General features: G+C 42.0%; 1 long non-coding RNA gene across 1 annotated transcript in view; it reads left to right on the top strand.

Annotated features, from left to right (window-relative positions):
* The first annotated feature begins 3706 nt into the window (after positions 1 to 3706).
* Gm30305 overlaps positions 3707 to 15067 on the top strand; it is a 56466-nt gene continuing 45105 nt past the window's right edge. The window contains exons 1-2 of the long non-coding RNA XR_879925.1: positions 3707 to 3925; positions 13275 to 13450. This is a non-coding gene — a long non-coding RNA (predicted gene, 30305). The remainder of the gene's footprint in view (positions 3926 to 13274; positions 13451 to 15067) is intronic.

Genomic DNA, 15067 nt, shown 5'->3' with positions numbered 1-15067 from the left:
CTATGGGCTTGACTACTCCTTAGGGAGATCTTGCTGCTCAGCGAAGGAGAACTCACTGAGTACAGCCAGCTGGCTGTGCCCAACAGACAGCCCCAGGGAGAGGCACAGTGTCAGGGAGTGTGGTTTGAGAAGGCTTCCCTAATACTAAAATTGCTTACTTGTTCTCATTTGCTGCATTTGTTTTGACATTTCAAGTAATGTTAAAGAATCTACTCTATTCTATTTTCTGGAAGAAAAGCACAGCTTTAAATGTCTGGGGAGTGCCGCTGTTTGAACACCAGAGCAAATACAGAGACAGGGAGACAGTGCTTCCCTGAAGGCTTTCCCCCCCACAAACCATCCTCTGAGTAAAAGGGCAGAAAGACAATAAAATACAGAACATATCAGCTTTAAAGAAGAAAGCTCAAAGCCACATTCAAGGTTCCTTTCCATTTTCTAGTTACATTCTGCAGCCCTAGTCTGCTATCAGAAATGCTCACAATCCAAAGCGTCTTCACCAGGCGTGACGCCACAAGAGGCAATTTCTGTACCTGACCTCACTTGGCAGATGCCAGTCAAAGCCCAGGAAGACCAAGCCATTTGATGAAATTGCATCCAGCCCTCATGGGTAAGGCCTATGTAAAACATAATTGAACCTCCTGTTTGGGTTGGATTTCTTCCCTGAGATATCTCATTGTGGAGAAGAAAATGTTCCAAAATAAAGAGATCTACAATTTGGGTCTCAGGCATTTGAAATAAAGGACGATCAACCTGTTAAAACTTCCCCTTCACGGCAGCTCTTTGAGAGAACAATGCAGCCGGTCAAAAAGAATATCAGAATAATAATCTTGCCAATCTGTATTTGCTTGAATTTCAAGTACTATGAACATGTTTGGAATTCCTTGTTTAGATTGATGCCTCACAAACGGGTACTTTATATTGAAGACTTGGCAGAGCCTCAGGGCGAATCCCCATATTAGCGAGAGCGTTTCCTTCTCTGAAGCAAGGGACTGTATTAAATACGATAGTACTGAAACGCGAGGAGGGATTACTTGCAGAAACTCAACAGTCCTGATTTTCAGATGCAGTAACAATAGTCAAATGGCCCCTGGCAGTGCCAGCCTGCCTACTGGGTTATTCAGAGTATTTCCTCTTGGGTCAAGCTTCATTTTGCTCAACAAAAAGACATTGTGGTCTATGAAGGTGAGAGGCTATCTCCTAAGCTCTGTGCTTTCCCTGGGTCTCTTCAGTGGAATTTTAACATCTAGGATTGAGAGCTGAGAAATACAGAGAAGGCAAAGGAGAACACATATTGTGTGCATGGGAGAAGCACCTCACTTCTAGTCTAAACAGCTATGCCCTCATCATTTCTTCAGAGTTCCTCCACCTTAAATCAGACTCGAGCAATAAATACCAGAACAACGGATAATCTGTTAATAACAGGAGCTTAACAAAAATGAATGTCATCCTAGCTCGATCTGTATGAGGAGATTCTTGACTGGAAATGCTCAACATGACTATAGTTCAATGGATGTCACATCATTGGATGTTGGGATGTATCTAGTTTCCAACTCTGACATTCAGAGGAGGTCAAGGCCCACAGGTATTCCCAGCTCCTCTCCCTCAGCTTCTTCATATGACAGGAGTGATCTCTTAGGTGTGCATCTCACCGGGCGGACTCTGATGCCCTGGCTTTAAGATTCAGGCTTTGAAATTTCTTTTTTTAAAAGATGTCTATAGTTCTTATCATTCTCTAGTTTATTAAAAGTACAGTAAACAAATAAAAGTTGTATTTATGATGAATGACAGGTTTGAAATAGATGGATAGGGAGATGATGGATGGATAGATAGATAGATAGATAGATAACAGATCGATAACAGATCTGTTTTAGTGTTGGTACTTTGAGATTTTGATTCCTATAGCATTCCTGGTGAACATAAACATTAGAAATTCTCAGTGAAAGTCTAGAGGGCTGAACTCAACAGTATATGAAAATAGTCATGTCCCATGACCAAATAAGCTTTATCTCTGTAATGTGAGGATGTTTCAACACAGACAGATTCATAAATGGAACACACAGTGTTAGCAGAATGAAAAATAGAAATCACATTATTATCAAAATTTCTATTAGTAACTAGTTGGAACTGTGTCTCTAAAGCAAATGATAGAAATCCACACACTCTCCCTAACAAAGACACTTTGTGGGGCTGAGATGTAGCCCTAAACCGGGTTCACCCTGAGCCTCCTTCAAATACTTGGTTCCTACATTTCTCAGCCAGAGTTCAGTGTCATCTCTGTTCACAATTACTATTTGCTGACACCCTGGTTGCCTCCCAGAGATGCTCCAAAGTAAGAAAGGACATCTCCTTCTTGCCTTTGTATTCACAGCCACAAAACTCTGGGAATTGTTCTCACTGGCCAGTCTGCATCCCAGCTAAGAGGAAGAGGAGATTCGTGCTGTTAGCTTTGTTTGTTTGTTGTGTGAGATTGAGCAGTCCAGGCTGGCCCTGAACTTTTAACCTCTCTGCCTTCTGAGTCCGGGGATTGCAACTCCTGTGTTCCACCACACTTAGATGGGTTGTGCATCTCTCACTTTAACTGTACTGACTGGAAGGGGCATAAGGCACAGCCAAAGAGGACTAAAGTATATTCCTTGAAAAATATCCATAAGACAGAGACTCCAGGGCTGTGGGTGTCAGCTAGCCTAAGGGAAGGTGGGACAAAGGTCACTTGTCTACAGCTTATGTGTCCGAAGATAGCTCACTTTAATCTAAAATGCTTAAAACAATGTACTCTGTCCTTTAAATGTTGTTACCTCCCAGTCCTGTGGAAATGTTCCAATGCTCTTTCAAATATTCATATTTTCTGAAGAGGCCTAATCCGCAGTTAAGTCTCAAGTGAAATGAAAGGACAATCTAAGACTGAATGAGCAGGCTTATGAGGAAAAATCGTGGCTTTGCCCAATTCACATAAGGGAAACTGCTAAGCATTTAACCCACAACAAAAGGATAATTAGGCGACATCCCTGTCCATTTGATGCAAGGAAAACATTATTTTAGCTAATTAATAATTTCTAAAGCATTTTCTTAATGACACTTTGATGGCAATCTCAAATGGAAACACATCTGTGTACATACAGAGCAATGACTATTGAAATAGTGTGTGCACGCATGCACACACACATCGTAATTACTCTCTGGATTTGTCGCCTGAGGTAACTTGGAAAATAAAGGTCAGATTTAGAAACCATTTATGGTGAGAGCACCACAAGCCCGGGGAAGAGATTTATTCTCCTATTTCTCATCAAAGCTTTTGATCCTAAACAGCATGCCCCCTTCTTTAACATTTGTTTCCACATTTATTTGTGTGCAATATGAAGGTAGGGCTGAGGACAACTTGCCAGGCTCAGTTCTACCTACCCACGATATGGGCTCTAAGGATTGAATTTGGTCTTCAGGGTTGGCAGCAAGCATCCTTGCCCTCTGAGCCATCTCATTGGCCACTAGCCTATACCTTCTTGTGGTCTAAACTTCATAATACCAAATTTCAAGTCAAAATATACTGACTAGACTACAGCTTTGAAGTTATCGTGCACAGTATGGAAGGTAAAATCATTAAGATTTGATTGGGTATTAAATTGTCTCAATTTATCTCCTTTAAGGAACGTGAGAAACACGCGCGTGTTTTTCCCAGAGAGCTCTGCTCATAAGTACGGGTTGATCCAGCCTCTCGACTCCAGGGGCAGCAGCCAGTTACAATCGGCAGTCAGTACTCTCCTCTCCGTGTATCCTCAATCCTTTCTTTCTCTGGAGGCTCCTATACTGCTCTTTCAGAGTCCAGACCAAGGTTAGACCATCCATGGGCTCCAACAGGAACTGATAGGTGCAAATTCTTTGTCAGATCACTAAGAAATGCTGAGGGCACTTAGACCTTTGAATTAACCAGGTAAGATAAAAACATTTTAACCTAGCCCAGGCACACTCATTTTTCCTGGTGTCCAGCCCCAGTTGGGTTCCCCCTTTTTCTTAGTGTCCAGCCTCTGGGCTTTTGCTGAAGCTTCCGGGTTCTCCTCCAGAGGAGTGGTTCCTCAGACAGGCCCACTGCTGACCAGTAGGGGGAGCCCCAATGTAAAGGCATCGTGGGCTGTTCAAGTTTCTCACACACAGGAATTACATAATTTGTGGCATACTAGGAATGAGATAAGTGCCATTAATGTAAGATTATGTTTTTTTCCTAAATGGGTTAAGATGATTTTAAGTTCTCAGTTAAACGACTAAGAATGAACAGACTTCTACCTGACTTAGGAGTTATTGATGGTTGCTAACTGCATTTTAGAACCTTAAGCACTTTCACAGTTCAGAGTGAAGGGGCAAATAGGGAGGCCAGTGTCTGTCGGTGCAGGAGATGTCAGGGCTGCAGTGGGAGGTGAAGGACACCTGACAGAGACCCCTGTAACCTTAAGACAGTGACTTAAGTGTGGGCCCTGGAGAAGCACCAGTTGCAAACGTTCCTTTGATAACAGCTCAGCAGCCTGAAATCACACACAGCAGGGCAAACAAGCTCATTGCTCATGATCTACACAGATCAGGGTTGGAAACAGGGTAGAAGAACATAGGTCTGAACCCAAGGACAGCCAAATGCTGAAGGCCAACTCTCCTGATTGCCCTTCCTACAACTAGCAGTGGATCTCAATTTCAGCAAAGAGAAAATGGATTTCTTTTCTTTCTCTTTTCTTACAGCTGAGAGATTTTTAAATTAGAGTTAACATGCCTCAAACAGAACTTAGAGTGCATCCATGAGGGTGAATAGACCAGAGGAGAGGTTGAATAAAAGAGGGAAGGGAAGGGAAGGGAAGGGAAGGGAAGGGAAGGGAAGGGAAGGGAAGGGAAGGGAAGGGAAGGGAAAGGAGAGAAATTTTCTTACTGGTTTTCTTATCAAAGTTGAAAAGCTCTATGGAACCAGGGTAGCAGTTACAAAATGGTTTGGAGTTGAAGTTAGGGGATTGTCTACAGACAAATGCAGACTGGATATATACACTTTAAACTGTCGAGACAGATGTGGCCTGATGATAGCTTGCCATAGCACACCAAACAATCACTGAAGTAGAAGGCAGCAGAGTCTACCTTAGAGGCAGAACACACGCAAGAGCTCACTGTGTAAAGCGCTGTACCAGAAGGGAAAGGCTGCCAGAGGCAGTGTTGATTGGCTTGGGGAGAATCAGTGGAGACTTTCCAGAAATCATCATTTTTGCCAGCTTGAAGAGTATGTAGGTATTAGGAGAAAAATGTGGCTTGATGGGTGAGAAGGGAAGTTGTCACCCAGGCTGAAGTAACTGCCTGGATAAAGTCTCAAAACCAAAGGGCCGGGGTTGGAGAGATGAGCCAGCAGTTCCAAGCACTCGCTGCTCTTATGGAGAGCCTAGGTTCAGATCCCAGTACCCACGCTGGGGGGCTCACTACTCCTAACTCCAGCTCCAGGGTGCTCAGACGCCCTCTTCTAGCCTCTGCAGGTATGACATCTATGTGCATATACCCATGTGCACACATACACAGACATATACATAAATAAAAATAAAGTGAATCTTCAAATAACAAAAATGGAAAGAAAATGCTACCCATTGTTGTGACAGAAACCATCTCTGTAAAGTTAGAATATCAACAGCAACAACGACAACAACAAAGATTGAGCTGATAAGGCACAAGCAAAGCAGAGAGTGATTTCCAGAAGAGAGGATTGTTTATATGAATCACTTCAGCCATATATAGAAACTGAAAAGGAGGATAAATACAGTGTCACTTCTAAGTAAGGACGATGCCATAAGAAGATAAAGGCTTCTTTATGTGTATTTTTTAATGTGTATTTTTTTTTTTAAAACGGGAGTCCCTAGAGATCATGAGGACAATGAATAGCAGGAGAGGAAGACTAATGAAAAAGATCAGTTAGGAGACCACTACAGGATTCTGGGATGCCAATGTAGTCTAAGCCAGAGAAATGGTCATGAGATGGGTGCAAGTAAGAGATGATTCATCAAGCCATCTGATATGAGTATGTGGGAGAAAGCAAGAATGACAAGCAGGTGACCATGTTGGAACAGTTAAATGCCATTTTCTGAGAAGGAACCTCAGACATAGATCGAATAGCCAGTTGTGCATTGTACATGTTGAATGTAATGTGTTAATGAGTCATTAAATGGACTGGAATGAGGGAGCCAGGTTAGAGATAAGACCCCATGGGAAGTGGTAAAGACAGTAGAGAATTCCATCTGAGGAGATGGCATTGCCTGAGTGTGTACAGGTGAAGGAGAGAATATCACAGGAAGAGTAGAGAAACCTAAGAAGACGCCAGGTAGACTATGGCTGAGGCATGAGGAAGAACTTATCCCATGTCCCTGCAGCAGGGAATCATAAGGGTATATTAAATAGATAGAGCTGTTAGAGTATTATTGAAACAAATAAGTGTCTAAGTTACATACAGAAATCTTTGACCCCTCCTTGAGTACTTTGAAAGGATGTATGGAAGGGCATATTGGAAGCTCATAAGAGAATGACACTTTATTTGACAGCTCAGCCTAAAGATGGGGTGATAGAGGGCCTATAGTTTCATCAAAGAAATGTGCAGTACCCAAAGAAAAAATTTATTAGAAGCTGGGATATTTTAGAGAAAGTGTATAGGCAGTAAAAACGGGCAGAGGTTATCTCTTCTGCATTGAATGAGAATAAGAGGTGTGAAACAAGGTTGTGAAAAAAAACCCACATGAGCTACATTCTGAAAATGCTTTGTAAAATGTGATGCTATGTGGGGAAAATCTAAGTATCCAAGCCAACGGAAGTCAAGGCAGTTTTTCATCAGTGGTAACTTCAGAAACAGGGAGACAGCACTTAGAGAATTCTGAGATGAGAATACAGTGAGATCATAATTTTATACCCAGCTATTGTTTATGAGAAAAGGTGCTCAAAATTTTTGGATATCCTGGAATGCCCATGCCTGTCTTGGAAATTTATTCAGAAAATTCTAGAAAGCAAGAAACAAATCAAACTTAGAACTTCACAACTATATCACAATGACAAACTAAGCACTTGCACACACTTTTCTACTCCTCCACCTTGGAGAAAAACTAGCGGAACGGGAACAGGGTAATATGTCCTTACAGGATAGAAGGTTCTGGAAAAAGAGATTTAATCAGCAGATCAGAATTCTAAAGAATTTTTGGAAAACTATATGGTAGACTGACTTGGCAGTAGAAGGAGAGTAGAGAAAACCACAAACAAATGGAGACATCTGGCTATCGTGAGGGCGTGTGCCTGTGGTTAGAGCTACTGGAGAGACTGCAGTGGAGGATTGCTTGAGCACATAAATTTGATGCCAGCTTGGGCAATATATCAAAACTTACCAGGAAAAAAAGAAGGAATTATGTAAGGAAGAAGGAAGGAAAGAAAAAGAAGGAAACAGAGACAGCTGGGCTTCTGGAATGGGTCACTGCAGAAGACAGCACTGGTCCTCCCTAGAGAGCCCTGGAAAGTCTCCAAGATCACCATCAATGAGGGTTAGAGATATTTGTCGAATGATGTTGGATGAATGAGCAGGCTGTGTAGTAATTAGCAACATAATTAATTGAAGGGTTGCCAGCCCAGCTGGGCTGGTCCTCAATTCTGATACACAGAAAGCTGGCTGTGTTACTTCCTTCTGTATAATGGATGAGATGTGTCCTCTAAATAACATGGTAGTCCTGTCTTCAGGAAAGGAGAAATTAGTGGAAGGGCAGCTTTGTGCCAAGCTCAGTTCTAATGTGACTAGGGAGCCTGGGACTTCTTACATGCCCCTGCCTCATCCAACCTCTTAGAGGCATCTGCAAGAAGAAGTAGCCCTCTGCCCAGGAGGACTGTCAACCTAGGGCAGTGCTTCTCAACCTTCCTAATGCTGTGACCCTTTAATAGTTCCTCAGGTTGTAATGACCCCAACCATAAAAATCATTTCACCGCTACTTCATAACTGTACTGTTATGAATTGTAATATAAATATCTGATATCCAACCCCCCACAGGGGTCGCTAGCCACAGGTTGAGAGCCACTGATCTAGGGAGATGATACCCTGTATGGGTATCCTTCCCCTGGAACCGCTGACCAAAGCAAAGCTTAGTGACTGACAGTGCCCACTCTAGTCCTTTAGAGCTCTAGGGAAAGTGAACCAGCAGTGAGAAGCTCTCCTGTGAGAAAGTGGGAAGGACAGACCCTGAGAGGTTAGCACAGGCCGTGCGGGCAACTATGGCTTCTTCAGTGACGATCAGCAGAGATGTGTCAAAGGATACCAAACATGGAAAGAACACACTTCTTTGAAACTGAATCATTGGATGGACAAGAAGGTCTGAGTAGTAAAGCGACAGAAGCGATAGCATGATTGTTACAGAAGAAATGGTTCCAAAATGAACGATGCAGCCAATGGATTGTAGCTAAGAGATAAACCCATCTGTGGTCTTGTCCTTAGCTTTTCCCCAACTCTTAAGACAGATCCGCCTTTGCTATTTAGAAGTTTTGTTAGAACAGCAGATATACTTGTCATGTTGTATTTCTATGGTTTGTCTTATTTAAAAAAAATTAAAAACAGAGGCAACTTATTTTATGAAACTGAGGTTTCTTTGCCTTCTCCAAACTCCACTCTTTGCTTTGTGGAACTTCTTGGTCTTACTTTGTGGGCATTTGCAATGTCTCCTAACTTTTCTATTCAAATAGTTATGTCTCTCTTTTATTTTCAGATGCATAAAATTATAGGTTTATGTTTATTTTCTTTGGGTTTATTCTGAAAATTTTGAAAACACCACAAAAATTAAGACAGTAATGAATTATTTATTAAAAACTGTTTTCATGTTCTGTAGGTGTGTCACCTGTTACAGATGCTGAACATTGAGTCTGAATGCTATATCTGTAAATTACCTGCTTCCTCCAAGATCACTATTTTTCTCAGAAAAAAAAAGCCACTGACAATTTTTAGCTGATATTTGTGACATTTTCTTGTGATTTTCTAAATAATATGTTAGCATTGCTATTTCCTAGTTTTCGATATTAGTATTATTTATTGATTTGCTGGTCTGTATGACTGAAGCAGAAAAACATAGAGAATAGTTTAGTTACCTAGTATTTCACTTGGTTTGAGCTATAACACTTCTTCTTCTTTCTTCTTCTTCTTCTTCTTCTTCTTCTTCTTCTTCTTCTTCTTCTTCTTCTTCTTCTTCTTCTTCTTCTTCTTCCTCCTCCTCCTCCTCCTCATCCTCCTCCTCCTCCTTGTCCTCCTCCTCCTCCTCCTCCTCCTCGTCCTCCTCCTCGTCCTCCTCCTCGTCCTCCTCCTCCTCCTCCTCCTCCTCCTCCTCCTCCTCCTCCTCCTCCTCCTCCTCCTCCTCCTCCTCCTCCTCCTCCTCTTCTTCTTCTTCTTCTTCTTCTTCTTCTTCTTCTTCTTCTTCTTCTTCTTCCTCCTTCTCCTCCTTCTTCTTTGTCTCCTCTTCCTCCTCTTCATCCTCCTTCTACTTCTGCTTCTTCTTCTAGTAATAATAATAATTATTATTATTATATGGCAGCCCAAGACCCTTAGCTGCATATGCTGTGCAGATATACCCTGTTCTGAACAACATACCTAGCAATATGCTTGTAACATAGGCACCACTTCTGCACAGGGCTGAACACATACTATTTTCTGAGCAATGGAGAAATTTCTCCTCCATGGGACAACCATCAAACTTAGAATCTGGCTGATCATTTTCTTGATATGTCACCGAGAGGAATGAATTTTAAAAATGGAATGTAGGTGGTGCCAACAGTAGCAGCAGTAGTAATTTGTACTGATTCAGTTATTTTCAAAAAACCAAAATTATAAAAGAAGCTGCGTTCCCTCCTGACTATATAATAGGGATTTTGAAGGCAGGAGGCCCATCTCTTCCTACCCACACTCTTATTTGGCTGCCTGAATCTCATGCCTCAGCACCACCAGCATCTGTAGGCCAAAGCTGACAGAGGCACACAGAGCTGAGCACAAACAGATCAAGGAAGCCCAACTCTGACAGTTCTTTGTTACCTTCCCGTGTAATGGAAATTCTCCCTCTTCCCTGAAAAGGACTTGTTCTTGGCAGTGACAGTGACCTTGGAGTGGGTGGTCAGTTGGGGTAGATATGGGCAGATGAGACTGTAAGTAAATGGACAGAGATTCTGAGAGTGTAAGCCACAAAGATCTCCAAATCCCCTGGCATGGTCCCTGGTGCTGTACTCTCTCCTCCTCTGCTGGAGATGTACCTTCTGCTGTCAGCTCTTGTCTTTCTAGCATGTTTCCAAGTACGTGGAAGAGGCATGCAACACCATGCTTAAATGCACGCCAACAGTTTTGGTCTATCATAGAGTCAATTAGCATCCATGAAAAGAGCTTGAAACTATAGTACATACAAATGAGGCCTTGATGTGGAGAGATTTCCAGTCTCCATCTTTGTGTAGCTTTCCATTCTTATTCTTTTAAATGCACACAAAGTCAGGTCCAGTGAACTGTTTATTCTTGACTGAGACATTTCCCTTCTTGTTCTAGTTTGGGATTAAGCCCCTGGTGTTTACAGCTAGACTTCAAGAGAGTTCCAGGTTAGGTTTGTGTTCATCAATCTACCTGATCATAGCCAGATCACTTAGTTTCCTTTCTTCATAAAACTGCACAAAATGCAACCCAGGTTAGACCAGTTTTGTGCCATGGCACAATAGAACAAAGCAAGACAAAAAAACCAAATTGCCACAAAGAAGGCTTCTTTCTCATTTTACCTTCAGAAAACAGAAAGTTCACAACAGGATCCACCAAGTACCTCGTTGTTCAATTGCCCTGTTTTCTGAGAGCCACACTAAATCAAGGATTATGTGTTCTTTCCAATGCTTTATTGGGAGACATTCCAGTTTTCATGTTCTTTGATTCCCCAGCAGGAAGACTAATAAGCCAAGTATTTTTTAAAACCACACTGTGGTTGAACTTTGGCTGTGAAGTGTTGAACTGACAACCTCAGAGTCAATACACACCCCTCCCACCACTAAGCCCAGGAACCTTGCAGCCTCCATCATCCCCCACTGCCTGGCATGCAATGTCTGTGAGGTGTGACAGAAGGGCATATCCTCCTTCATACTCTTGGGCATTTTTCTTGGGTTGTTTTTTCAGATGTTGACTTTCCGTAGCCCAAACTCCTGATAAGTGTCTCAGACTCGAGTTTCAGGTGTAGGTCACCCAACTACATTCTTTGGGCTCTTGAGCTTAGTAGGTTTTTAGTTTGTTTGTTTGTTCCCATTTCTGGGGTCAGTGTAGATTCTTTTACATATAATTTAGGATGTCTGTCATCTCAGTCAGGAGAACTCACACTGTAGCATATGAATCCCCAGAAGGTGTATGTGTCCCTGTCTACTCTTGACAAGGAGAGATTCAGTGCAATAGCTTGTGAGGAACTCATACAGAGCTGCCCAGTTGACCGAAGGGAAGGGAGGCACACATTCTCTGGGTGTTGTTTGCCTGCACAAGTAAGTGGAGTCCTGGGGAAAAAGCCAGAGGAGTGCTGAGTAGGGCTGGTTTGTGCATTGGTGAAGTAGGCCAGGAGAAAATGATATGCAATACAGGGTCACGCATGGGGTTTGCTGGGGAGAACATGCGCTCCCTAACCAGGAGTGGCTGCTGTTTTGCCATGATTTTTAAAAGTTAAGTGGAAATGCAAAGTATAGCATGAAATTTGATTTTTTGATGTTGGTATTAACTTCATGTGTTTAAAAATGTTGTATTTTCTACAAATGGTGATATTTTGACTTCTTCCTTTGCAATTTGTATCCCTTTGATCTTCTTTTGTTGTCTAATTGTTCTAGCTAGGATTTCAAGTACTATATTGAATAGGTAGGGAGGGAGTGGCCCGCCCTGTCTAGTCCCTGATTTTAGTGGGTAATATCAGAGCAAACCCGGCATGTTTGATTCTGCTATGTAACCCTGTCCCATGGCGATCCCTTCTGTTCCAGAGTTAGATTAAAGTACAATCAAAACACTGAGGGATTATCGGGTCCCTTGCTGAGTTTTCCTATGAAAAGAAAAGTTCTGGAAACATCTGGCTTTCCTTATACAGGCGAACAGTTCCTGGATAATTACTTTTATCGTATTGGATATTGGATAATTAGTTCTATCACACTAATCTCCATAGCAAATGCTATGATAAACTAGCAGCTTGGGGGAAAAAAGGAATGAATTCTCAGATTGTGAATCATGGCTTGAATTTTTGGAAAATTATTATAAGCAAAGGGATAAACTTGTTTTGAAATGAAAAACAATCAAAACCGTGTTTATTTTTTAGTCAAGCCCTTTAATAAGGTTGTTTGACAAGAAGAAATCTGATAAATTACGTCCTAGTTTGGTTTCTGTTGCTGGGAGGAGACACTCTAGCCAAAAACAACCTGAGGAGGAAAGAGTTTATTTAGCTTACAGGTTCCAGTCCACCATCCAGCAAAGCCAAGGCAGGCATTGAAGCAGAGATCACTTAATGCTATTGATTGACTTCCTCCCTCCGGCTTGCAGCTCTCCCTGGTTTGCTCAGCATTTGTATACAGCCCAGAATCACCCATTCAGGCACAGAACCCTCGACATTGTGCCGGACCTTCCCACTGTAATGAATGGTGAATGAGTAAGAAGATGTCCCATAGGAATGCCCACAGGCCAGTTTGCTGGAGGTGGCTTATTAATTTACAATCCCTGACGAGTCCAGGTTGGGTCAAGTTGACAAAACTAACCAGCTCAATGAGCTTGCGATTTAAGTGAAGAGGGCAGCTGTAAGTGTGGACATCAGAGGCAGCAGGGCTCTTCTTTCTCCCCAGTCACATTCTTCTCTATGTGATTTACCTGATAGAGATTTAGTACCAAATGCCACCCCCCGGTCTTTTTTTTTTTGACACATTGTTTATAAGACTTTGCTTTTCTTTGAAATGATTGTTTAAAACTTGCCAAAAATCCCACTGTCACAAAGGACCCAGGGGAAACTAATCCGATCCTCAGGAGCGGCCCTCTGTTCTGGGTTTCAACTGAGCAGGTTTTTAGAACCTAAAAATTTGGAATGTAGCACTTACCCTAGGAAGGCTTAAAACCATCGCAGGTTCAGAAAGGAGTCTCAAGACTCCATCAGAAATCAACTATATTTCATTTACAGAATGTTTGCCACATAAATCTGGTCTATTCTTAATCCCCACCCCGGCCACTGAGAGCATGCAGGCCCCACCATTAGTTTATCTTGAATAATTCTAATAGACAATCTTCTCTATTGCAGACTCATCACAGAATTTCTGTGTGTATAATCAGCATCTGCCTCCATTGGTCCCAAGTTCATGGGTTTCCCCATCACAGATCAGCAGTAGTTGGGAGAAGGGGAATGCCGTGAGTAATGGACATTCCTAAGCAATCCAGAATAGTGGTTCACATGGCTGCCGTGCTGGAGTGGATAGTGTAAGTAACCAGTTTATCTAATATACACGGAAGAATATGCATCACTGTATCATAGAGTGGGCATCTGAGGGTTTGGCACCTACGTTGTGAACCTGAAAGCAGTTCCCCGTGGATACCGAAGAGTAACCCATTGACTTTCCGTCAATGTGCCATCTTTCAGATTGTCTAAAAGAGCATTTGTTCCCAGGTTCCCGTCACGGTAGGAGGACGTGCTGGATTCTATCAACATCTTGATGTCACACTGTCTCCAAACATATGTTCATTTACAAAATTGGCCTTCCTCATTTTTTTATATTCCATTTTGTTTAAAGCCATATTAATGAGTGGCTCCCAGATATGTCAATGCCAGTAAATAATATAAATGTCTCATTTCTTATCAATATATAAAGCATCTGATAGACTAGCTTTTGTCATGATTAGTTGGTATGTTTTTGAGACAGAGTCCCTTTACATTACCTGGTTGGCCTAGAACTCCTGACCGAAGGGCTCATGCCGCTTCAGCCTCCTCAGTTGCTGGTACAATGAAAACGGTAAGATTATTTTAGCTTTAAAAAATTTAATCTCTTCAAGTGATTAAAAAATGTTTGAGCTTCTCCCGAGTTAACACATAGTACTTTGTATGTGCTACCAGTACCCTTTAATGCAGTGGTAACAAGAGCTCTGCCCTCGTTGAATTTCACGTTGTTGGATGTGTGCATGGGTTGTATATTGTCCAAACATTTTGTTAGACGCATCGTGTTCAGAAGTTGTGCAGTGTAGCACTGGAAATAACTCAATAAACTGCCCCTTTAAACACATCACTTTGTAGGTTCATATTAATCTGTAAAGGAGACATTGATTTTTGTCTTGCATTCATATTTTAGGGGAGTTTTGTTTTTAAGTAAAGTTGCACAAATATTTCTTCAAATATTGAAGATGAAGATGAAGACAAGACAGACATTCCAGCTTCTTATGCTTCGCTTTGCCAAACTAGCATTTTATCTACGTGTGGGGAGCTAGGGTGAGGTTGCAGCTGCAGCCAGCTGTTGGGTATCACCTTAGTGACAAATAGTTTCTCTTCTTTGTTTGTTGTGACAACTTGGAAGGAATTGGGTGGTTGCCACACCATGAGTTGACTTATAGTGGTTATTAATACCCTTTGACATTGAGGAGTTTTTCTGGACCCCAGTTTTCATTAAGTCCTGGGTATGTTAGTATCCTTTCTATAGCTGAGGTCCTTCCTCTAGGACCTGCCCTTATCCTTCACTGGTACTCCCAGTGTCTCCAACAATGTGCAAGAATTTATGCTTGGTCTTGCAGAGGCGCTATGTTCTGAGAAGTAGATCCAATGCTAGGTCGTGTGCTCCCAAGCTGGTATCTGTGCAGAAGCTGAGCGCTGACACTGGGTATATCTTGGTGGAAGCAAACCTTTTGGTCTAAAAGTGAACAGATGTTTTCTTGGAAAATACTTTCTTGGGCACCCTTTGCAGTGATCCAGCATTTGTTTCCTAATAGTTCTGGAAAGCAGGGTCCGTTATGTTAGTCTGTAGGTCTATAGTGTCTCAGAGTACTACTATTCTTTTTACTATTATAAAATCCATCTAGAAGAGATTGCATTGCGGCTTCCAAGAAAATGGA

The sequence above is a fragment of the Mus musculus genome, chromosome 11 (genome assembly GCF_000001635.26).
Source record: "Mus musculus strain C57BL/6J chromosome 11, GRCm38.p6 C57BL/6J".
Lineage (NCBI taxonomy): Eukaryota > Metazoa > Chordata > Mammalia > Rodentia > Muridae > Mus > Mus musculus.
The sequence above is the reverse complement of the archived record's forward strand: the minus strand, read 5'-3'. Positions and strand labels throughout refer to the sequence as shown.